The sequence below is a fragment of the Carassius carassius genome, chromosome 1 (genome assembly GCF_963082965.1).
Source record: "Carassius carassius chromosome 1, fCarCar2.1, whole genome shotgun sequence".
Taxonomy (NCBI): domain Eukaryota; kingdom Metazoa; phylum Chordata; class Actinopteri; order Cypriniformes; family Cyprinidae; genus Carassius; species Carassius carassius.
In genome coordinates this window covers 15,470,637-15,496,996 of record NC_081755.1, presented here as the reverse complement: position 1 = coordinate 15,496,996, position 26,360 = coordinate 15,470,637, and the positions used below count along the sequence as shown (strand labels likewise).

General features: G+C 39.5%; 1 protein-coding gene across 1 annotated transcript in view; it reads right to left on the bottom strand.

Moving 5' to 3' along the window:
- Window positions 1-1,960, bottom strand: part of LOC132148884 (gastrula zinc finger protein XlCGF57.1-like) — a 62,866-nt gene extending 60,906 nt beyond the window's left edge. The window contains exon 1 of the mRNA XM_059557690.1: window positions 1,865-1,960. The gene's annotated coding sequence lies outside the window, so the exon portion shown is untranslated. The remainder of the gene's footprint in view (window positions 1-1,864) is intronic.
- Window positions 1,961-26,360: the final 24,400 nt, after the last annotated feature.

The following is a 26,360-nucleotide window of genomic DNA, read 5'->3' as shown; positions in this document are numbered from 1 at the left end:
ACAAGCATTTTATTCAGACTAAAACCACTTTAATTCAAGTTTTTTAATTCAAGTGTTTTGTGTGTGTGTGACTTTTGCATATCCTGTCATGTCGGTGACTGCTGCCTGCAATAGATGCATTTTGCAGCATTATGGTTAGCGATTAATCAATTAATTGATCGTTAATTTAAATGAAAATTGATCATGGAATGAATCGATATTTCCCTTATGAAAATTAACCATGGTTTTATTACAAATAAAATGAAAAAAAAACATGGTTACTATAGTGGTAACCATGGTTTTGCTATATTAACCATAGTTTAACCATTGTATTTGTAGTAAATCTGTGGTTATACAAATGGTAGTCGACATGCCAAAAAACCATGGTTACTACAGTTTTACTATAATTAAACCATGGTTCATTTTCATAAGGGTTTACATCCCTAATGAATATGAAAATTAACAAGTATATAATCAAGAGATTGATAATGTAAGCCTCATTTTCAAACTTCTTGTCATAGCTCAAAATGCCAAATACACGTTCATATAGTGGAAGAAATTTGCACAGCACTTTGTCATTTATAAGTCTATAAACCTCCCACCATAACCTCTTTCTATATTGACAATGCCAGAAAATATGAGGTTTCTGGGTGTGATGAACAGAGTGAACAATTTAGCTTCAATAAATCTGGTTAATTTGCTAAAAGGATAACAATTGTGCAGTATCTTAAATTGATTTAATTTGATTTGTAATGAGATAATTAGGTAATACCCAAACTTTTCTCTAATTATTATTTCCAACAAACTTAGACCAATAGAAAATATCACTTTGTTTAAATTTTTCTTTAAAATAAAAATTATTATTTTTTATAGATGAAAAATAAATTTTGCCACAGAAAGTGCAAGCAGGGTAAGGTAAAGAAGCAGGTTTAGAGTCTGAAAAACCTCTTCATGAAGAATCAATATTAAAAGAGACAGCTCCAGTTACAGAGGGAAATTATTTTGGGGTTGCAGGGAAATTAAAATATGAAAAAAATTAATCGTAAGCCATTAAATACCCTGAGAATTCAACAACTGTCCTACCAAAGGAATCCCTTTTTCAGACCAGGTTTTCATAAATAGCTGAAAATTTAACAGGCAGTTTTTCAATTTTGTAATCACACATTAACAAATACGAGAGACCACTAAGTTGGTCAAAAACAGAACTAGACACTGAAGAACGGTTTTTACTTCAACCAGGTCATTTTGAAAGTGTTTTTAAGACAGAAAATTCTAAATAATCAAGACCACAATAATCAAGTTAATTTTTATATGAATTAACTAGGGCTGTGCAATATTGAACATATTGAAGAAAAATGCGATATGCGATACCTTGTTAAAAAAATGTGATGTTTGATATGCGATACAATACTGCTTAAATTGTGTAAAATCTATTTCAATTATATTTTAAAATATATCAAACTGAAAATTATATAACCAATCTATTTCACTATTTTTTTTTTCTTGGAAAAGACTACAAATATATATATATATATATATATATACATACATACATACATATACATTATATATATATATATAAAATATTAATTAATCTAATTTTATATCACTATAACTTAAATCTCCACATACTTTTAAGTACACAGAAAAAAACCTTTAAGTTATCAGTGCTTGATGATGAATTGATTCAGATACAGAGAGAGAGATGAGACGCACCGTTTCTGTTACTCTTGCGCTTTACAGGTAGAAAATACCCTTCATTAATAACACTTAATAAAGCATTACAGTAATACAGTCGGTAATAATTCATTGCTAAACTTTATATACAGTTCTCTGAAGTAGTTGTATCGATTTAAACAAATGAAATTATTAAAATCACACACACCTTTCTTCAGCCGCATCACAGACGCGGGAGCGCGCGCATCCTTATGACGTACCATCGCCAGAGCGAAATAAAAGTCCTGTTCGTGAAATGAATTGAATGAACTGCAGAGCTAAAACTAAACCTGTATATTTAAGAAAACTAATAATAGCTTTGCTACATTCCAACATTTTCATATCTGCCCCCAAAATCCACTTCAAGCTCCATTCTTGCCCCAACTTGTAAATCTTATCTTGCAAGATCCTCCTTTCTGCATTATATTTTTTACACTTCATAATGATATGCTCCACATTTTCTAGAACATTACAATCATCACAATTATCTGATATGCATTTTCCCATTAAAAACAGGGTTGATTTTAAACCAGTATGTCCAAGTCTTAATCTTGATAAAATCACTTCTTCTCTTCTGCATTTTCCTTTAAAAACCTTGACATTAATCATCTAATAATATCGCCTTTTGCTATCTATGTCCCACTTTTTGTGCAATGATTCTCTTATTTTTGTTTTAATTAATGATTTGGCCTCACCTATACCAAATGGGACTTTCATTATTTCCTCTTCCTTTAACTTCAGTGCATTTTTTGCAGTCAAATCTGCAATCATTGCCCTCCACTCCAGTATGAGCTGGAACCCAACAAAACTGAAGATTAATTCCAATTCTCTCTATATTTAACATTATCGTCGATGTCTCTTTATGTAAATCCTCTCTTTTTGATTCAGTTGAATTCAAACTATTTAGTGCAGCAACCGAGTCTGAACAGATAATAACCCTTTGAGGTCTTACTTCTTCTACCCGTTGCAATCCTAAAATTATGGCTACTACTTCAGCAGTAAATACAGATAAATTGTCATTAATTCTTTTGCATATTGGTACATCAAATTCTGGTATGTGCGCTCCTACTCCTACATGATCATTCCTCAAATCTTTAGATCCATCTGTGAATATTGGTATGTACTGATAGTAGTTCTGCTTAACGTATTCTTGAACAAAATATCCAATATTATGAGCATTCTTTTCAGTCCATTCAGTCCAAGTTCTAAAAGTTTCAAGTCTACATTAGGACTGGGAAATATCCATGGAGGAACATTACCCCATACCATATTTGGGCCATACTCAAATCTCTTTAAACCATATTCTTTCACTACTCTATTGATATTCCAACTGAATCCTGTACTTTTTCGTTCTTGCTAATACTTGCTAATAATAATCACACCTCTGTAGCTGGCTTTTCATTCCCAGATCCTTTTAACTTAACCCAGTATGTCAGTGACAGCTTTATCAGTCTTAAGTATAGTGGTAATTCTTTAGTTTCTACCAGTAGCGCATTGGTAGGAGTTGTTTTAATAGCACCAATGCTAAGCCTAAGAGCTCTGAACTGTATTCTGACTAGTTTTTCGAAGACACTTTTAGCTGTCGCTCCATATACCATACACCCATAGTCTATACATGATCTTATTAAGGCCCTGTATACACTTACCTAAAGGATTATTAGGAACACCTGTTCAATTTCTCATTAATGCAATTATCTAATCAACCAATCAGATGGCAGTTGCTTCAATGCATTTAGGGGTGTGGCTCTAGTCAAGACAATCTCTTGAACTCCAAACTGAATGTCAGAATGGGAAAGAAAGGTAATTTAAGCAATTTTGAGCGTGGCATGGTTGTTGGTGCCAGACGGGCCGGTCTGAGTATTTCACAATCTGCTCAGTTACTGGGATTTTCACACACAACCATTTCTAGTGTTTACAAAGAATGGTGTGAAAAGGGAAAAGCATCCAGTATGCGGCAGTTCTGCGGGAAAAAATGCCTTGTTGATGCTAGAGGTCAGAAGAGAATGGGCCGACAGATTCAAGCTGATAGAAGAGCAACTTTGACTGAAATAACCACTCGTTACAACCGAGGTATGCAGCAAAGCATTTGTGAAGCCACCACAACAGGCACAACCTTGAGGCGGATGGGCTACAACAGCAGAAGACCCCACCGGGTACCGATTATCTCCACTACAAATAGGAAAAAAAGGCTACAATTTGCATGAACTCACCAAAATTGTACAGTTGAAGACTGGAAAAATGTTGCCTTGTCTGAGTTTCGATTTCTGTTGAGACATTCAGATGGTAGAATTTGGCGTAAACAGAATGAGAAACATGGATCCATCATGCCTGGTTAACACTGTGCAGGCTGGTGGTGGTGTAATGGTGTGGGGGATGTTTTCTTGGCACACTTTAGGCCCCTTAGTGCCAATTGTGCATCGTTTGCCACGGCCTCTGTTTCTGTCACAGCATTGTTTCTGACCATGTCCATCCCTTTATGACCACCATGTACCCATCCTCTGATGGCCACTTCCAGCAGGATAATGCACCATGTTACAAATCTCAAATCATTTCAAATTGGTTTCTTGAACATGCCAATGAGTTCACTGTACTAAAATAGCCCCTACAGTCACCAGATCTCAACCCAATAGACTATCTTTGGGATGTGGTGGAACAGGAGCTTCGTGCCCTGGATGCACATCCCACAAATCTCCATCTACTGTAAGATGCTATCCTACCATTATGGGCCAACATTTCTAAAGAAGGCTTTCAGCACCTTGTTGAATCAATGCTACGTAGAATTAAGACAGTTCTGAAGTCGAAAGTAGGTCAAACACAGTATTAGTATGGTGTTCCTAATAATCCTTTAGGTGAGTGTATATCAAGTAATGACTGTTTATCTGCACCCCAATCATATCCTAAAACTGATCTTATAAGATTAAGTACTTTAACATTGAGCAAGTGTTCTTATTGGCTGACTGCGGGGGTCATTGTTAGACAGTGTTGTCTCTGCTTCCTGTTGGCCTTGCTGGAGCTGATCAAAGCTCCGTGTAGCTGTTTTTTTTTCTCTAGAATCTTTATCTTACTATCACTCTCTGTTTTTTAAAGGTCCCGTTTTTCATGCTTTTTTTGAAGCTTTTAAGGTGTGCAATATAACATGTGTTCATGTTTCGTGTGTAAAAAAACCACACTATTTTTCAAACAATTCACCTATCTGTATACCGCTGTTTTCACTGTCATAAAAACATGCTGATGTCTTCCTTGTTCTATTAAGTTCCTCCTTCAGAAATACGTGACGAGTTCTGATTGGTCCAGCAGTTCCTGTGTTGTGATTCGACAGCAGCTTAGAGCAGGCTGACCTCCTGGTAACGCGATTGGACTAGTTTTGAGAAGCAAGTGGGCAGGAGCATGTGCTGGAGATGTACTTCTAATCACAGGAGCGTTTTTACTGACGAGATGCGCTTGAAAATCGCATTCGGTTTTTTGCACAGCCCTAACATCTAGTTAACCAAGCTAAACAGCGTTGCCCTTTGTGTAGTAAGTTACAGAAACTGTTAAACGCACCAACTTAAATAATAAAATACACTTACCAGTTGTGGTCCATAAACAACGCCTTCTCCAGACAAAGAGGGAACTGCTCCATCTTTCAAGAATAATATTTTTGCGAATCCGGCATTAAACTGATTGAGATTGAGGAAGTTGACCTCAGCAAGCTGTCCTCAGCAAAATATGCTGCACATAGTTTTACATATGGATTATAATTTTTGGGAATCGAGTTAAACATAAATTGTAACCATTTATCTCCAAGTACAGCATCCCTGGGAAGCCCAAACAAAGATGATTGGATTCTGAGATGAAAATAACAGCGTTTCAATGACATGGCAAACACAACGCAGCTGTTCCTTCTCCGTCGGAGCGCAACAATGCCACGCCCCCTCTTTTTGTGAATTTATGTTGGCGGAGGTTAGTCAAAAAACTGTTTTAGTGACGTCATTACTGCAGGAACTAAGAGGGCTGTAGCCCGAATTCTGTTAAATAAAATATCTCGCTTGGCATTGAACTTTGAGCTTTAGAATTTTGCAGATATTATTTATACTCTAACAACAACATTACACACTAACTAAAGTTTAAAACATGGGATCACGAAGAAAGGGACCTCCCTAACATCTAGTTAACAAAGCTAAACAGCATTGCCCTTTGTGTAATAAGTTACAGAAACTGTTAAATGCACCAACTTAAATAATAAAATACACTTACTGGTTTTGGTCCATAAACAATGCCTACTCCAGACAAAGAGGGAACTGCTCCATCTTTCAAGAATAATCTTTGTGGGGGGGCGCTAGAGAGCCCGAACAAGATGGCAGCATAGTTTGATGGCTCCGTACAACATCGCACATTAAACAGCTCCAGACCTTTGCAAACCTGGTCAACTACATAATACAAATAATGCCTAAACCCCCTGTACCAAAGGAGTGTGAAATCTTCTCGAATGCTCGCAAAACAATCTCACAAAGTGTGAAGATATCTTCTCCGGTCGAGAGTGACGAACACAACAGCATGGCTAGTGTAACCGACGTGCTAACTGAGCTTAAATCACTCCGCTCTGAGTTCATCTCGAAGCTGGACGGAATAAACTACCAACTGGGGGAGCTGATGAACTCTATCTCGGTGATGGAGAATAATTTAGGTGAAATTAAACGAGACATGACAGCTAATGAAAGACGAATCGAGGAAGCTGAAGCCTGCATAGTCACTACAGAGGACGCGCTGGATAGGAGCGAGAGGGATCTGGCTAAAGCAACAAGGTGGCTCGCATACCTGGAAGAAAAGACAGAAGACCTAGAAAATCGTGGTAGGAGGAAAAATATCCGGCTGTTTGGTCTTAAGGAGGGAGCTGAGGGTAAGCGTCCTCTTTTGGACTTTATAACCGATATGTTACCCCAGTGGCTAGGTATCAAATCCGACAGAGTATTCATATTAGAAAGAGCCCACCGCACCCTGGCCTCAGCTATCCCCAACCAGAATCAAGCCATCCTCATTCGCATTCTCAACTATCAAGATAAAGAATTCGTCTTACGCTCCACAAGACAATGGGACATTACACACGACAGATCCAAACTCGCATTCATCCAGGATTTCTCAGCGGAGACGATCCGACGAAGACGGGAGTTCAACACTGTAAAAAAGCTGTTTGTTGACATGGGGACCGTCCGAGGATTTCACCTCCAACTATGCAAACTGAGAGTGCTACACAACGGGAAGATCCAGATGTTTTCCTCCCCACAAGAGGCTGAGGAATTTCACTGCAAAATAGCCAAAATTTACCAGGTTTGAACTGAATCATTTTCTATACCCGAAGAGGGATGAATAACGTTACACACATTTTTGTGCAGAAATCAGGCTCACCATTGGGCCTGATGGTGGCCAGTTAAGCCAGGTAACGTTGGGCTCTACATCGGTGGGAAATATGAAAAATCTGCAGCAGACACACACAGGCTACTATAAAACAGACTCTTGCTTTATCTTTATTTTATTTATTTATTTTCTTAATAATACTTTTCTAACATGGTATGTAGAAGAGAGCAAGGCAGAGCAATTTTATTTTTTATATATTTTATATATATATATATATATATATATATATGTGTGTGTGTGTGTGTGTGTGTGTATATATATGTATGTATATATATATATGTATGTATGCACTTGAGAACAATTATTAGACATATATCTTTTTTCATGCTATTATATTGTTTATTTGGAAAATAAATAAATGTTTTTTGTTTTGTTTTGTTTTATTACCTGCATGCTTGCTGTTAAGTGGAGTGAAGTACCACCTAAGAAATTTAAGGTTTAACTCTTATCTTGCCGTCCTCCTGCACAGAGATGCCGCCTTTTTCTAAATAGATGTGCGCTGTTGACAGTTAGCTGTTACTTGCCGGTGTCAACTTGAGGGTGTTACGTGTTTTAATGGGGTTGCCTTGTCGTTTGGGGACTAGGCTAGGGTTTTGGGAAGGCGGTGAGGGACTGGGTAGAGGGGGCCCCTCATGCTCTACCCATGTTATATTTTTTGCTTTTATTAGTTCGTTGGTCCTATATTGTTTTTTTCTTTTACTTCAACTCTATCATGGTCACACGAAACCAATGTACCAGGCAAAACTCTGTATGTCTAGTACACTTAATATAATAACGTTTAATGTCAGAGGCCTTGGCCACCCAATTAAGCGGAAGAGAGTTCTTACATTCATAAAAAAAGAAAAAGTAGACATAGCTTTCCTTCAGGAAACCCATTTGTCCAATGAAGAGCACAAAAAACTCAAGAGAGATTGGGTGGGGCAAGTTTATTTTTCTATCTTTTCTAGCAATAAAAGGGGAACCGCAATAATTAACCATAAAAGAATACTTTTCATATTTAAGGAGCAATATAGCGATTTCGGTGGCAGACAAATACTAATCAAGGGGATGCTATATGGACAAGAACTGACATTGTTGAACGTATACGCACCAAACGAAGATAACCCTAAATTCATGATGGATATAATCAGCCTATTTAATCAATATAATACAGACTTTGGAATAGTTGCTGGAGATTTTAATTGTCATATGGATAGTAACTTAGACAAATCTTCAACCACACTGTCTAACCCCAACGCTTCTAAGACTCTGAGATTAGCATCGGCTGATGTAGGCCTGGTCGATGTTTGGAGAGAACTTAATCCCACAAGGAAAGATTACACTTTCTATTCGGCTAGACACAAATCATACTCCCGATTAGATTTATTTTTTTTACCCCAAGATCATCTCTCATCTATAGTTTCGTTTGATATAGGGCCCATTCTTATATCAGACCACTCACCAGTCTACCTCTGGTTATCCCTTCCCCAACAAACAAATCAAAACAAACAATGGAGATTTAATGCCTCACTTCTCACAGACCGTGAAGCCTGTAAAAATGTTAGAAAATGGTTAGAGCAGTACAGACAGGATAATGTGTCCTCCCCTGTTACTCCGGCAGTGATGTGGGGCGCGGCTAAAGCAGTAATTAGGGACCAGTTGATCTCATACGCATCTGCAAAAAAAAAAATCAATTACTAAAAAAGCAGAACAACTTAAGAAAGAGTTAATCGATTTGGAACAATGCCATAAACAAACTCCTACAGAGGAAAACTTAAGAAAACTTTATGCAGCCAGAACTAATCTTAATCTCATTCAAACAGAACATATTAAAAAACTTTTATTCTTTACTAAACAGAAATATCATGAATATGGTCACAAGCCGAGTAAATTTCTAGCCTATCAACTCAAAAAAGAACGCGCAGAAAGCACAATAAAATGCACACGTAATGCGGCAGGCCAGTTGAAATATGATACACAATCTATTAAGTCCTCATTTCTTGATTTTTATAAACAGCTTTACATGTCAGAAAATCCCTTCGCAACAGATATCCACAGATTTTTGGAAAAAATATCCTTACCCTCTATCTCAGAGGATGAGAAGGAGCAGTTAAGTGCCCCATTCACCCCAGAGGAAGTGTTACAAGCAATTAAGTCAATGCCCTCTGGAAAAACCCCAGGTTTGGACAGATATTCTGTAGAATTCTATAAGGCTTTCTGGGTGCAAATCGAGCCACTTTTCATGCCCATGGTTACTGATTTTTTTGAAAATGGCATCCTTCCTGACACAATGAAGACAGCAATAATATCTTTAATACACAAGAAGGACAAGGATGCTGCTGAATGCGCATCATATCCCAATTTTCAACAAGCCCAATTTCATTACTTCCAGTTGACTTTAAGATATTATCCAAATTAATTGCACACAGGCTGGAAGACCTTTTGCCCCAGATTATTAATCCCGATCAGTCCGGCTTTATGAAGGCACGCTATGTATCTGACAATATCCAGAGGCTATTAAATATAATTGACCACTCATCCCTACACAACAGAACAGCCTTATTATTTTCGCTTGACGCAGAAAAAGCGTTTGATAGGGTCGAGTGGTCATATCTGTTTGCCATTCTGGAGAAATTTAATCTTGGTGAAAAATGTATTAGATGGGTCAGAACTATGTATAGCAATCCACAAACCCAAATATGTATAAATGGTACCCTCACTGAAAAATTTGATTTGTTTAGAGGCTGTCGGCAGGGGTGACCTTTGTCTCCATTTTTATTTAACTTGGCAATTGAACCACTCGAAGAAGCCATACGGGCTAATGAAGAGATTGCTGGTATAGTTTTAGTTATTTATTTCAGTCACTGCCCTGTTACTTGGATAAAACTTTCTTTAAATCTGTAAACAAAATGTTAACCTCTTTCATCTGGAAAAATTCCTCACTAAGAATAGCTTTTAAAAGTCTAACAAAATCCAGAGAGAAAGGGGGACTGGCAATACCAGACTTACAGATGTACTATTGGGCCGCCCAGACAAAGAACATTATTAGCTGGGTGCAAAGACGTAATAGTGCAGTCTGGATAGACATAGAAGAAGAACTTTGTACTCCTATTTCTACAACCTTGCTACCATCCATTAACAACATAAATGCACTACATCAAATAACAAAAACGTATGTAGTTTACAACACTCTTCGGGCTTGTGGGAATTTTGGTAAAATCTCCAGGCTTTCCCCCTTATCCTTAAATCCAGATCTGCCACCATCTATTGGTGGTTCTTTGTTTGCAGAGTGGAGAAGTAATGGTATATACCAATTTCAACAATTGTTCGATGGTGATACGCTCAAGTCCTTTGCTGTTTTAATGTCAGAATATGAAATTCCGAAACTGACTTTTATAAATACTTACAAATTCGCCATCTAATAAACACCCTAAAAGGGGAAAAACGCCTATCTTTGGGGCTAACAAATCTTGAGGAGATTTTGGTAAAATCAACATCATTAAAAGGAAAAATCTCTGAAATTTATAGCACTTTGTTGGACCATTACAGCTCTTCCTTAACCCCACTTAGGAACATATGGCAGAAGGATATGGGATGTGCTTTTGATGACGATCAGTGGGATACGATATATCAGAATGTTTTTTCCTCACTGTCCTGTAATAAAATAATTGAATAAAATTATAAATTCATGCACAGAATGTACCTTAATCCGCTCCGCTTAAGTAAAATGTTTCCTAATTCATCCCCCAGATGTCATCGTTGTAAAACATGTAAAGGGTCAATTATGCATGTTTTTTGGGAATGCAGGAAATTAAAACAAGGCAGTACATGATCTAACTGTTAAGATTGTGAAAACCCTGCTGGACATTACACCAACACTGTACATCTTTGGTACTGAATTGGCCAAGACACTGGACACCACATGCAGGAAGAGGATTATCTTAATGTCGTATATAGCAAAGAAATGCATCTTGCTCAATTGGAAACAACAAAGACCCCCATCATTCAATCTGTTTAAACAAATCCTAAATGAAACTTTAAGGCTGGAACAACGCACATACGTCCTAAAAAATAAGTGGGACGCCTTCAGAAAGATATGGGAACCGCTTATGGACCTCTGACACTACAATGTTTGGCATGTTTACATAACATTTACAAAGGTTGAACTGTGATCTGTGACCATGGACTGACTTGATTTAATTTGCCGTTTTTTTTTTTGTTTTGTTTTTTTTTTTATTTTATTATTATATATTTTTTCTCTTCTGTGTGTTATGTTATTAAAATGGTTAAAAATCAATAAAAAGATAATTGAAAAAAAAAGAATAATCTTTGTGAGAATCCGGCATTAAACTGATTGAGATTGACGAAGTTGTCCTCAGCAAGCTGTCCTCAGCAAAATGTGCTGCACATAGTTTTACATGTGGATTATAATTTTCGGGAACCGAGTTAAACATTAATTGTAACCATTAATCTCCAAGTACAGCGTCCCTGGGAAGGCCAAACAAAGATGATTGGACTCCGAGACGAAAATAACAGCGTTTCAACGACATGGAGACAAACACAAAATGCAGCTCTTCCTCCTTCTCCGTCGGAGCGCAACAAGACCATGCCCCCCTTTTTGTGAATTCATGTGGGCGGAGGTTAGTCAAAAAACTGTTTTAGTGATGTCATTACTGCAGGAACTAGAGGGATGTAGTCCAAACGGGTCGTTTTTTGTGGGCGAATTCTGTTAAATAAAATATCTCGCTTGGCATTGAACTTTGAGGTTTAGAATTTTACAGATATTATTTATACTCTAACAACAATATTACACACTAACTAAAGTTTAAAACATGGGATCACAAAGAAGGGGACCTTTAAAGTGATGAAATATAACTTAATTCACACCATATTTCTGATATTATCGATCAATCTTATCAGATTAATTTTGATCGTTCACTTTCATTTTCTGTGATTGCAGTACACCTGCATTGCATTAGCACTCGTTAGCTTGTCATTGGCATTTTCATTCGAACCTATCGCTGTTTTCTTTTCTCCTCTCCTCTCTCTCGCTCCAGTTTTTCACAAGTTCATCAAACAACTGTGGTAAGAATATTTCATCAAGCACGGTGAGTAATGGCTTCTCCTGCTATTGTTATTTGCACCTCTTGCCACATGTACAGTTTATCTATCTCTGTCTCTGATGAGGGATTCACATGTGATAAATGCAGGGAAATAGTTAGGCTGACAGAGAAGATTTCAGGATTAGAGACACTTTGATTGAGGACAGTAAGAATGTTAGGGCTCTAGATATGGCGGTGGATGCGTCAGGGATTCCTGTACATTGTTCGGTTCCGGTAACAGAGCCCCTGCAGCAGGGCAACTGGGTGACAGTGAGGAAGCATAGTCGTGGGTCAAAACACGGCTCTTCTGTTCCAATCAAAACATTAAACAGGTTCTCCCCACTCAGTGATGCACCCACTGAGAAACCTGATGAAAGGATATGTACCCAAAATATGTACCCTTTTCTGTCCAAGATACTAGAAAAGGTGGTTTCCTCACAATTATATTCCTTCTTAAGAAAAATGGTATATATGAGGATTTCCAGTCAGGATTTAGACCGTATCATGGTACTGGGACTGCTCTTCTTAGAGTTACAAATGACCTGCTCTTATCATCTGATCGTGGTTGTATCTCTCTATTAGTTCTATTGGATCTTAGTGCTGCGTTTGACACAATTGACCACAACGTTCTTTAGCATAGACTTGAACACTTTGTTGGCATTAATGGAAGTGCATTAGCATGGTTTAAATCGTACTTTTATGACCGCCATCAATTCGTAGCAGTTCAATTCAATTCAAGTTTATTTGTATAGCGCTTTTTACAATACAAATTATTACAAAGCAACTTTACAGAAAATTATTAATATTTAGTAATAGCTTATAAGTGGTTACTGTCAGTTTGTGCACGTATGACAGGATTTGTAGAAAAATTAATACAAGACGTAGTCAGCCAGAAGATGAACATTATTAATAATTAATAATTATTTTATGATGCAGTCACACTTGTAGCAATATTTGTTAGTTATGTTTGTTTATTCAGGGTTAGCATCATCTGAGGTCCTCTGAGGGTCAGCATCATCTCTTCTCAGGTGTTCTGGATCCAGACTGGAGCTTGTGTAAATCCTAGTTACCACTGGATGTAAATCCCGTGGCAAAACATAGAAACAAAGAGAGACATCATTAGCATAGCTGCTGATCCAACAAAGTAAAATTAATTAGTTTAATCCAAGCTAAAGAATAAAAATGCGCATTTAAATCAGATGCAACTACACTCACAATTTAACATACATTATTCAAATGTTTGGCGAAAAAGATGCATTTTTAATCTAGATTTAAACAGAGAGAGTGTGTCTGAACCCCGAACATTATCAGGAAGGCTATTCCAGACTTGTGGAGCCAAATGTGAAAAAGCTTTACCTCTTTTAGTGGACTTTGCTATCCTAGGAACTATCAAAAGTCCATCGTTTTTTGACCTTAGGGAGCGTGATGGATTGTAACGTGGTATAATGCCAGTTAGGTATGCAGGAGTCAAACCATTTAGGGCCTTACAGGTAAGTAATGCTAATTTGGAACTGATACGGAACTTAATAGGTAGCCAGTGCAGAGACTGTAAAATTGTAATATGATCATATTTTCTTGACCTGGTAAGGACTCTAGCTGCTGCATTTTAGACTACCTGTAGCTTGTTTATTGAAGAAGCAGGACAACAACCTAGAAGTGCATTACAATAGTCCAGTCTAGAGGTCATGAATGCATGAACAAGCTTTTCTGCATCAGAAACAGATAACATGTTTCGTAGCTTGGCAATGTTTCTAAGATGGAAGAATGCAGTTTTTGTAACATGGGAAATATGATTTTCAAAAGACAAGTTGCTGTCTAATATAACACCCAGATTTTTGACTGTAGAGGAAGTAACTGTCACGACCGGGATACAGGAAGACACGGAGAGAGATCCAAGTGCGGTTATGTCATTTATTGGGGGTAATCCAGAGAGTAAACAGTCCATGCAGGGGTCAAAACCAAAGATCAACCCAGACAACATAAACTTGACAAGGACACAAGGCAAGAACAATACTTGAAACGTACGTGATAAACAAACAAGGACTCCGTGCCACATACTAAGACAGACAGGGTATAAATACACAGGGAGATGACAAACGCTAATGGGGAATTGACTGAGTGCAATGATTAATGACCAGTGACAGCTGAGTGCAATTATGAGACAATGATCGTGGGGAATGTGGTTCATGAAGTGACAGACACCGTAGGGAAGGAGGACATCTAGTGGTTACCCAGGGAACACAAACCAGACATTGTGACAATACCCCCCCTCTACGGAGCGGCTACCAGACAAAACAAGAGACAAGGAGGGAGGTGGACAGGTGGAGGCTCAGGGGGAGGGACGGAGGGCCAGGAAAAATGGGGAAACCAGAGACAAGAGGAACATGTAAATTGGGGAACAGAGACCAGAAGTGCAAACACAAAACAGGGAGACCAGGAGGGAGGTGGACCGGAGGAGGATCAGGGGGAGGGATGGAGGGCCAGGCTCACAGAGGGGAACAGGGACAGGAAGTGAACAAAAAAACAACAACAAAAACACCACAACAGGAGATCAGGGTGTATCAGGGCGTTCAGGAACCCAGGATAGCGTCGACCGGGCAGGACCCCAAGGCGGAGCAGAAGACCACCACGTCCGTGTGGTCGAGACCGGATCCCCCCAGGGTCGAGCAGAAGACCACCACAACCGTGTGGTCAGGACGGAAGCCCCCCAGGGCAGAGCAGAAGGCCACCACAACCGTGTGGTCGGGATAGAAGCCCCCAGGGCGGAGCAGAAGACCACCACAACCGTGTGGTCGGGATGGAAGCCCCCCAGGGCGGAGCAGAAGACCACCACGTCCGTGTGGTCGAGACCGGAGCCCCCCAGGGCAGAGCAGAAGACCACCACAACCGTGTGGTCGAAACTGAAGCCCACCAGGGCGGCGCCGAGTCTGGTTGGGCAAGTCTGAAACAGAGAACATGAACAAGTTAAGGGTAGCCTCCGTGGCCACGACAGGATCAGTTGGCCGCTCAGAGAGTTCGACTGAGACGTGACGAGGCTCTGGAAGTTCCGCAGAGGCGAGGAAAGACTCTGGTAGATCAGCCGAGACGTGACGAGGCTCTGGAAGTTCCACAGAGGCGTGGAGAGACTCCGGTAATCCAGCTGAGACGAGGAGAGGCTCCAGTAGTTCAGCAGAGACATGGAGAGGCTCTTGTAATCCCCTGGTGTTTAGACTGGATTCCAGAAGATCAATGCTGACTTGACTCTGCTCCAGAAGATCATTGGTGGCCTGACTCTGCTCATTAAGATCATTGGTGACTTGCACTTGTTCATGGAGATCATTGGTGACTTGCATTTGTTCATGAAGATCATTGGTGACTTGCATTTGTTCATGAAGATCAATGGTGACTTGGCCTTGTTCCTGAAGATCATTGGTGACTTGCATTTGTTCATGAAGATCATTGGTGACTTGCATTTGTTCATGAAGATCAATGGTGACTTGCCTTTGTTTATGAAGATCACCGGTGACTTGACTCTGTCCCTGAAGATCACCCGTGACTTGACTCTGTCCTTGAAGATCACCAATGACTTGACTCTGTCCTTGAAGATCACCAGTGACTTGACTTGACTCAGGAAGGTCCACGGTGACTAGCCCTGACTCTGGAGGGTCAACGGTGACTAGCCCTGACTCTGGAAGTTCAACGGTGACTCAGGAAGGTCCACGGTGACTAGCCCTGACTCTGGAGGGTCAACGGTGACTAGCCCTGACTCTGGAAGGTCAACGGTGACTAGCCCTGACTCTGGAAGGTCAACGGTGACTAGCCCTGACACTGGAAGTTCAATGGTGACTAACCCTGACTCTGAAGGGTCCATGAGCACCTGACTCGATTCTGGAGGGTCTACGAGCACCTGACTCGACTCTGGAAGGTCAACGGGAACCTAACTCGACTCTGGAGGGTCAACCGGAACCTGACTCGACTCTGGAGGGTCAATGGGAACCTGACTCGACTCTGGAGGGTCCAAGGGAACCTGACTCAACTCTGGAAGGTCAGCTGTTGCTGTCATCCTGTGCAGAGGCGCTGGGCAAGCAGCCATCTTGTGCCATGACTCTGGACCAGCGGCCATCTTGGGCTCTGGCTCTGGACCGGTGGCCATCTTGGGCATTGGCGCTGGGCTAGCGGCCATCTTGTGCTGTGGCGCTGGGCTAGTGGCCATCCTATGCTGTGGTGCTGGGCTGGCGTCCATCTTGCGTCATGACGCTGAGCTGGTGGCCACCTTGTGCTGTGGTGCTGGGCTGGCGGCCAACTTGCATTGAGGCGCTATGCTGGTGACCACCTTGTGCTGAGGTACTGGGCTGGCGGCCATCTTGTGCCATGGCGCTGGGCTGGCGGCCATCTTGGGCTGTGGTGCTGGCTCAGCAGACGTGATCTGAACAGTCTCTGGATCAGCAGACGTGACATGAACACTCCTGGGAATCTTCTAGGATCTTGTTCAGCATGGAGAAATAATCCAAGAATGTCTCAGCGGCCATCTTGGGCAGTGGCGCTGGGCTGGCAGCCCTCTTTCCTCGTGGCGTGGGGCTGGCGACCATCTTGTGCTGTGGCGCTGGGCTGGCGTCCATCTTGCCTCGTGGCGCTGGGCTTGCGGCCATCATGGGCAGTGGCGCTGGCTCGGTGGACGTGCGCTTCTTCTCCCTTCTCCGTCCTCCATGGTGAGATGGTGGCTCTGATCCGTCCCACACGAGCCCCTGGTCGAAGGGGGGCCATGGTGGAGAGCGATGCTGAGCCTCCTCTCGACCATTCCCTCCTCAGGTTCCTTCAAAACGATCGCTTCTCACCCGCTCGGTGGCTGGGGAAGAAGCATCAAACGACATACCGCTGGATCTCGCTGTGACGTAGTCCTTCTGTCACGACCGGATACAGGAAGACACGGAGAAAGATCCAAGTGCGGGTATGTCATTTATTGGGGGTAATCCAGAGAGTAAACAGTCCATGTAGGGGTCAAAACCAAAGATCAACCCAGACAACATAAACTTGACAAGGACACAAGGCGAGAACAATACTTGAAACAAACGTGATAAACAAACAAGGACTCCATGCCACATACTAAGACAGACAGGGTATAAATACACAGGGAGATGACAAACGCTAATGGGGAATTGACTGAGTGCAATGATTAATGACCAGTGACAGCTGAGTGCAATGATTAGACAGAGATCGTGGGGAATGTGGTTCATGAAGTGACAGACACCGTGGGGAAGGAGGACATCTAGTGGTTACCCAGGGAACACAAACCAGACACTGTGACAGTGACATTACATCCGTCTAGTTGCAGATTGTAATCTACAAGATTCTGTGTAGTGTTTTTTGGTCCAATAATTAATATCTCTGTCTGATTCCGAATTTAATTGGAGAAAATTATTTGTCATCCAATCTTTTACATTTTTAACACACTCTGTCAGCTTAGATAATTGAGAAGTTTCATCTGGTCTCGTTGAGATATATAGCTGAGTATCATCAGCATAACAGTGGAAGCTAATTCCGTATTTTCTAATAATATTATCAAGGGGCAACATGTATATTGAAAATAGAAGGGGACCTAGGACGGATCCTTGTGGCACTCCATATTTTACTGATGATAAATGAGATGACTCCCCATTTAAGTAAACAAAATGGTAGCGATCGGACAGGTAGGATCTAAACCATCTTAGAGCCTGCCCTTGAATACCTGTATAGTTTTGTAATCGATCTATGAGTATGTCATGATCTATGGTGTCGAACGAAACACTAAGATCAAGTAAGACTAGAAATGAGATGCAGCCTTGATCTGATGCAAGAAGCAGGTCATCTGTGCTATGGTGGGGCCTGAAACCTGACTGAAATTCTTAAAATAAAGAATTCTAAAATTTTAAACATAAATGGAAGATTTGAAATAGGCCTATAATTTGCCAGTTCACTAGGATCTAGTTTTGGTTTCTTAATAAGAGGCTTAATAACCGCCAGCTTGAATGGTTTTGGGACGTGACCTAAAGATAACGACGAGTTAATGATATTGAGAAGCGGTTCTTAGGCTACAGGTTAGAACTCTTTCAGTAATTTAGTGGGTACAGGATCTAATAAACATATTGTTGGTTTAGATACAGTGATAAGATTATTTAGCTCTTCCTGTCCTGTATTTGTAAAGCACTGCAGATTATCTTTGGGTGCGATAGATGAAACTAAATTGTTAGACGCTTTAGAATCTACATTCTCTATTTTATTTCTAATGTTATCTATTTTATCAGTGAAGAAATTCATAAAGTCATTACTATTAAACGTTGGTGGAATATTTGAATCAGGTGGCATCTGGTAATTTGTTAATTTAGCCACTGTGCTAAATAAAAACCTTGGATTGTTTTGGTTATTTTCTATGAGTTTTTTTATATGCTCCTAGCAGTTTTTAGAGCCTGTCTATAGCTGGGCCATAGTTTTTCCATGCAATTCTAAAAACTTCCAAGTTAGTTTTTCTCCATTTGCGTTCAAGACTACGAGTTACTTTCTTGAGAGAGTGAGTATTACTGTTATACCATGGCACAGTACGTTTTTCTCTAACCTTTTTCAATTTGATGGGGGTAACAGCTTCTAATGTATTAGAGAAAATAGTGCCCATGTTGTCAGGCATTTCGTCTAGTTATATCTATCTATTTTTGTATACAAATAGCAGTTGAGATAGATCAGGCAGGTTATTTGCGAATCTATCTTTGGTGGATGGAACAATAGTTCTGCCCAGACGGTAATGCTGAGACAGTGAATGAAGAGGTATCATATTGATCACAAGTTCAGTGTGGAGTACCTCAAGGCTCAATACTAGGGCCACTACTCTTCACGCTCTTTATGTTACCCTTGGGAGATATCATCAGCTTTCACTGGTATGCTGATGATTCTCAGCTCTATATTTCTTTGTGGCCCGGTGAAACACACCAATTTGAAAAACTAATGGAATGCATAGTATAAAAAACTGGATGACGGGTAATTTCTTTCTGCTAAATTCTGAAAAAAAAAACAGGTGTTAATTATAGGATCTAAAAACTGCAAGTAATAACCTAGAACACTGTCTAAGACTTGATGGCTGCTCTGTTAATTCTTCGTTATCAGTTAGGAACCTGGGTGTGCTATTTGATCACAATCTTTCCTTAGAAAGCCACGTTTCTAGCATTTGTAAAACTGCATTTTTCCATCTCAAAAATATATCTAAATTATGGCCTAATCTCTCAATGTCAAATGCAGAAATGTTAATCCATGCATTTATGACCTCAAGGTTAGATTATTGTAATGCTTTATTGGGTGGTTGTTCTGCACGCTTAGTAAACAAACTACAGCTAGTCCAAAATGCAACAGCAAGAGTTCTTACTAGAACCAGGAAGTATGACCATATTCCTGGTCCTGTCAACACTGCACTGGCTCACTATCAAATATTGTATAGATTTTAAAATATTGCTTATTACTTATAAAGCCCTGAATGGCTTCGCACCTCAGTATTTGGGTGAGCTCCTTTTAAATTAAAATCCTCTACGTCCGCTACGTTCTCAAAACTCAGGCAATTTGATAATACCTAGAATATCAAAATCAACTGCGGGCGGCAGATCCTTTTCCTCTTTGGTGCCTAAACTCTGGAATAACCTACCTAACATTGTTCTGGAGGCAGACACACTCTTGCAGTTTAAATCTAGATTAAAGACCCATCGCTTTAACGTTGCTTACACATAACATACTAATATGCTTTTAATATCCAAATCCGTTAAAAGATTTTTAGGCTGCATTAATTAGGTAAACTGGAACCGGGAACACTTCCCATAACCAGTGGTGGACAGTAACGGAGTAGCTTTACTTCGTTACTGTACTTAAGTAAATTTTTCAAGTATCTGTACTTTACTGGAGTAGTTTTATTTTGAGTAACTTTTACTTTTACTTCACTACATTCCAAAGCATAAGATCGTACTTTTAACTTCACTACATTTCATAAAATATATCGTTACTCCCCAAAATATATCACGTGCTCCGACACGCAGAAGCGGTGTCTGATTCATCATGAACGAACTGAGTCTTTTCAAAATAAACTTTTATATCGGATCGCAAATCGCACCATACGATTCGTTTACGAATTAGAATTATCGATTGCAGTTGTTCTGGAGTCGACCACTCACTGATTCAAATGAACCGTTTAGTGCGAGTCAGTAAGAACCGGGAGATTTTGTGAGCGCGCGTGCGTCTGATGTTTCTAAAAGTAATTTATTAATATCGAAATTTAGGATTAATTATTGTAACTGAAAATCATATTTAGGTCAAAATTGTCAGTTGTTTGGGAACTAAATCCGCTGTAAAGAGTGATCTATTTAAGCCCACTGAAATGCTCGAGTGCAGAAGATGCAGACACATCAATCAGTGTTCTGTGTTTTAGGTAAAAAATAAATAAATTAACCATTAAACTAACACAGATTAAATAAAATAACTTGTGCATGTTCAAATTCCTCACTGCCTTAATATTAACAGTTTTATTAAAATGCTACCATGTCCTATGTGACGTCTGTTTTTATATTGTTTATCAACAGTAACGTTATATTGTTTGGATTAACTAGATGAGTAGACAGACATGAATATTTATTTATAACCGTACTGAAAATAAGTAAATATTGTTAGCTGATGCTAACTGTCTAGCTAACAAGCTTGCTGGTGCTAACTTGAGGTAATTTTTATAAATAATGTCCAAATATTTTTATTCGACCACCTATATATATACTGTATAGATTACATCTGGGGAGAAAAGAAAGGATGTGATGTTCAGAGCATGGTAACTACAGTAATTATCAAAGAGGGGAAGAGATGCACCCCGTTTGGCCATGGGTGTTTTTACACCACAGACAAGATTTGAGAAGGAAAAAATCATTAATTATATATATAATTATATTTTCCTTAAAATGTTCTTCCTAACTTCCGGCCTTATTATCATGTCATATATAACTGTGATGTTCTGTAAAACAAACTTTAAAACACTTTTTTCTTACTGGTGAAAATCAGATGGTCATCTCTGTTTTCTCTCATGTACATCACAGTGTAAGCTTCACAGTTAACATTACTCTCGTCAACGTAGTCCATATACACAACAGAAATATATCTTGACTACATATAGTTGTTATTTTGGAAAAAATCCCAGGTGTTTTGAGCAGTAGGATTATTTAAAAAAAAATGTGCTAATATAAAATTAAATTAAGTAGCCTATATAAAATTGCAAACATCTATCTTTCAGTACTTTTTTTTACTTAAGAACATAAAAAATTTAGTACTTTTGTACTTTCACTTGAGTAAAATTGAAAAAGGAGTACTTTGACTTTTACTGGAGTAATATTTTACTATACGTATCTGTACTTTTACTCAAGTACTTGATTTGTGTACTTCGTCCACCACTGCCCATAACACCCGATGTACTTGCTACATCATTAGAAGAATGGCATCTATGCTAATATTAGTCTGTTTCTCTCTTATTCCGAGGTCACCGTAGCCTCCAGATCCAGTCTGTATCCAGATCAGAGGGTCACTGCAGTCACCCAGATCCACTACGTATACAGACCAGATGGTGGATTGGCACCTAGAAAGGACCTCTACATCCCTGAAAGACAGCAGAGACCAGGACGAATGAACTTTATCGAACACTACCTGGAGCCGACAAGATGTTTTGGACCTTTGGTGAATTTGTGGACTATGTGATTTGAGTCCAATCACTCTTTCTTTAAGAAGGTTGTGTGTGATACTCACAACATGAAAAATGTGCTTCGTACTCTTTCCATGCAACATCAGCAGATGATTGCCTACCAATTGGATGCACAAAGCCTTTTAAAAACAGAGTTGTATGTTGAAAAAGTGGATGTGGTTAGCATATCATTGTTGGATGTAACACTGAAGTGTGCTTTACAAAGAAAGTTCCCACATTTGCACACTGTGTCGCTGTCCAAAGATGTTTGTCTCCATGGAACTATAATAATTATATTATAATAAAATATAATTGAATCCATTGCATCTGCACTGATTTCCAAGTACCCTTGCCTTAAGGAGCCTGGCAAAGGAAAGGGTTATGAGGGTAGTTGATCAGCATAAAGAACATACTAAACAATAATCGGGCAAAGATACGAGTGGCAGGCAGCAATGAAGTCAGTGTGAACAGAAAGCGAAATTATGGAAATCCTTTCACCCTGAAGAAGGCAAAGCGTGGAGAAGTCAATCATATCCCAGAACATCCTTGCAACTACACTGACACTTCACTTGAAGAGCAAAGACTTTCATTGGTGGAAGAAACAAAAAAGGCATGAAGGAACATAGCAGCCATAAGTGAAAAAATGGAATTAAAATGTTTCCCTCAGGAGAAAAGAAGTTGTCCAAGAGCAACTAATTATTGTAGATGTTCAGCAGGTAATTATATCATCTTTTATTTTTTGCTTTCTTAATAGATGTTCAGATCACAGTAAATAATTTGTACTCATTGTTTTTAAACCGTTTTGTTAATACAATTAAATCATTTATGAAAAGAGTTGGGAGGAATTTTTCAGAATCACAAAAAAGACCTTCTGGTAGTCTTCATGACAGTGTAACAAATTAGCTCAAAATGAGATATTTAATGTAAAGGTTATTATTAACTACCGTATTTTCACGTATTTTCAAGTCACACTTTTTTTGGCTGGTCCTGCAACTTATTTATCAAAATTTATTTGACATGAACCAAGAGAAATGAACCAAGATAAAACATTACTGTCTACAGCCGCGAGAGGGCGCTGAAACAACTGAAAACATAGAGCACCCTCTCATGGGTGTAGACTGTAATGTTTTCTCTTGGTTCTTGGTTCTAAATAAATGTGACTTATAGTCCGGTGCAACTTAAATGTTTTTTTTCCTCATCATGGCGTATTTTTGGACTGATGCGACTTATGCTTAGGTGTGACTTATAGTCAGAAAAATACGATACATTCATCTTCAGGAATTACTTGTAGCATTATAGCATTAATAGTACAATAAAATGATTTGTTCGTCCACAGGGCGGACAGTGTTAATCGTTTATTGACTCTAAGTAAAATTATTCCTCTGGAAACGAAAAAATAATTTTACTACTCATACATTGCTCCCAGAGCATGTAATGAAACCGGAACATTAACGTGTCCTCGTCCTGTGAGCAGCGAACACAGACAACCAAGTGTGAATACATATGGATGTTTATCAAACTACAATACAGGGGAACATGCAACATCAGACTAAACATAAGCATACACAGATTAAACATAGATGCCAATGCAAGGAAGGCAAGGATAGAGGGAGTGAGAGAGCGCACAGCAGAGCGAGAGAGAGAGACAAGCGCGACAGACAGTAGAGAGTCATGGCAGGATTTACTCATAAACCAAATCACAACCTGTTAAGAACCACCAAAGAATCTCATAACCTTAATTAAAAGGGGTCAAAGCCTAGAGGCGCATCTTAACAGTTAACAAGAGGATACTTGCATTGGTTCTGTAAAGTGTCTGGTCTGTAAAAGTAAAGTGTCCCGGTGCATGTATAATGCATAGACTCCTGTTGAATCCTGTTAGGAGTGAAACCGTCGTCATTTCATCCATAGGTTGACTGCTTCTAAGTGAATCAACAAAGTTGCTGAAACATGCCAGAAGATCGGACCCTCCCCGAAGGGGAGTCAGGAGATGTCCAAGGTGATGGGTGTCTCCAAATGCAAGTTAAGAGAAGCTCGCGTTTTGGATGTGTAAGAGGTTTTATCTGGTTTCCCGGTAACACCCCTTTTGGTTGGATTGACCAATAATAAGGCATATAGTTTCAGCTGGAAAGTTTTTCTTTGTCTCAATGACACCTGATTTGCATATTTTATGAATGGCATGATGAACTGGTAACCCAAACTATGGTACAAATAGTATGATGCATTTTAGGCTCACATAGTGTACATAATTGTTTGGGGAATAAACCCAGATCTTTTTGATACCAAGGATAAAACGTGGAAGGTCTTAAGGCAAAGATACACTAATATACCTGAAAATAAGCATTGAGAGTCTAATTAATACAAATAAAGTATTGTAACTAGGCTACAACAGTAGTGAAACATACAAACAATACATACATATACTAGATACATTTGTAACGGATGAATTATAGTCTAAATAAATAAAATGTGTGTGTGTGTGTGTGTGTGTGTGCGTGTGTGTGTGTGTGTGTGTGTGTGTGTGTTGTGAGAATGTGAGTTGGCTAGTCAGGAAGGCCCATTTGCTGTCTAGCATCGAGGGCTATCTAGTTATCTCGGAATGTGTTTGAAGGACAACTGACATGACAATAAGTTGTTCGCTTTAATTACAATATATCTCCAAATATCTGAGGAAAACTCTGAATTAGGGTTTCAATGTCTGCACCCTGCTCTTCTGTCAAGTGACACAACAACTTAGATAAGCTAAAATCTCAGAATTAGATAATGGGGTAAATGGCAATGGATCAACCTGTAGTCTGAAGGGCCCCGTGTTCTCCTCTGAAGAGTGAGATGCTTCCTCCCTAGAATAACAAGCTTTAAGCATATTAATATGACACACATGTTTTTTTTCTCTTACAGTTAGGTGTTTTAATGAAGTAATCAGTGTCACTTCTTTTACCCACTACCTCATAAGGACCAGCAAAATGTGCAGACAATGCAGACCCTGGAATTGGTAGTAACACAAGTACTTTGTCACCTACAGAAAATGAACAAGACACAGTCGTTTTATCAAAATGTTATTTCATGCTAACCTGAGATTGAGCAAGAGCTTCTTTGGCACACACACACACTTTCTTTGGCACACACACACACTTTTTGTACTCGTTCACGAAAATGGACCACATAATCAAGAATGTTCTTTGTAGGACCTAAACAATTGTCAAGACCTAACATTTGTTCCTTAAGAACTTTTAGTGGTCCTTGGACACTATATCCAAACACCAGTTCAGCTGGACTAAACTGCAGAGACTCCTGAGTTGTTTCACGAATAGCAAAGAGAACAAATGGCACACCCTCATCCCATTCATTACCTGTCTCCCAGCAGTACTTCTTCAACATCGACTTAAGGGTCTGGTGAAATCTCTCAAGTACACCCTGACTTTCAGGAAGATATGAACTGGAAGTACGATGACTGATACCTAGCGAACACAAAGTTTGTGTGAACAACTTGGACATAAAATTTGTACCTTGATCAGTTTGTACGATCTTGGGCAGACCAAAAGTGGAATTTTTTTTTACCAATAATGACCGCTTTGGAAGTAATTTTTCGCAAAGGCACTGCTTCTGGGTACAGAGTTGCGACACACATTATTGTAAGTAAAAACTGATGACCATTCTTAGTTTTAGGCAATGGTCCGACACAGTCCACAATAACATGCTCGAAAGGTTCACCGACCACTGGGATTGGAACTAACGGTGCAGGAGGAATGACTTGATTTGGTTTCCCTATGACTTGACAGGTAGGGCATGTACAGCAATAAACTGCAACATCCTTTTTCAACTTAGACCAAAAGAAATGACACAACACACGATTGTACATCTTTGTTACCCCTAGATGTCCTGACATAACATGATCATGAGCAAGTGAGAGCACATGTGCATGATATTCAACAGGCACAACAACCTGACAAACAGTAGAACACTCATCATTCACTACTCTAGGTTGCCACTTCCGCATTAACAGCCCATCTTCCATAAAATAAGATGCACCCCCTTTCGAATTTGACATTGCATCAAAGCATTTTACTAAAGTTTAATCATCAAGTTGGGCTTTACTTAACTTTTCATGCCCTACTGGTAACGGAGATGTCAGCAGACCATCGTGAGGAACATGTTCTCCTACAGCATCATTATCTGTGCACATGAATGTGTCATCCAGCGTAAACTCTGTCCCCATCTTCTTTATCTAGGCACAAGTGACCACACAAGCTGGAAAAACATCTGGATACCCCTGAGTTAAATCTTCTGTAGCCAAATTTATAACAGGTGTATCCAGCACTTCCAATACTGGCAGCATTCTACCCCCGGCCAAATCATTGCCCAAAATGAACTAAACACCAGGCAGTGGCAATGCAGGGCGCACACCCACAAAACCTGCAACCAACTCTCTCTGTAAATACAAACGATGCAGGGGCACTTTCAATACTTCCATAATAATACCTTGCACCAGGATA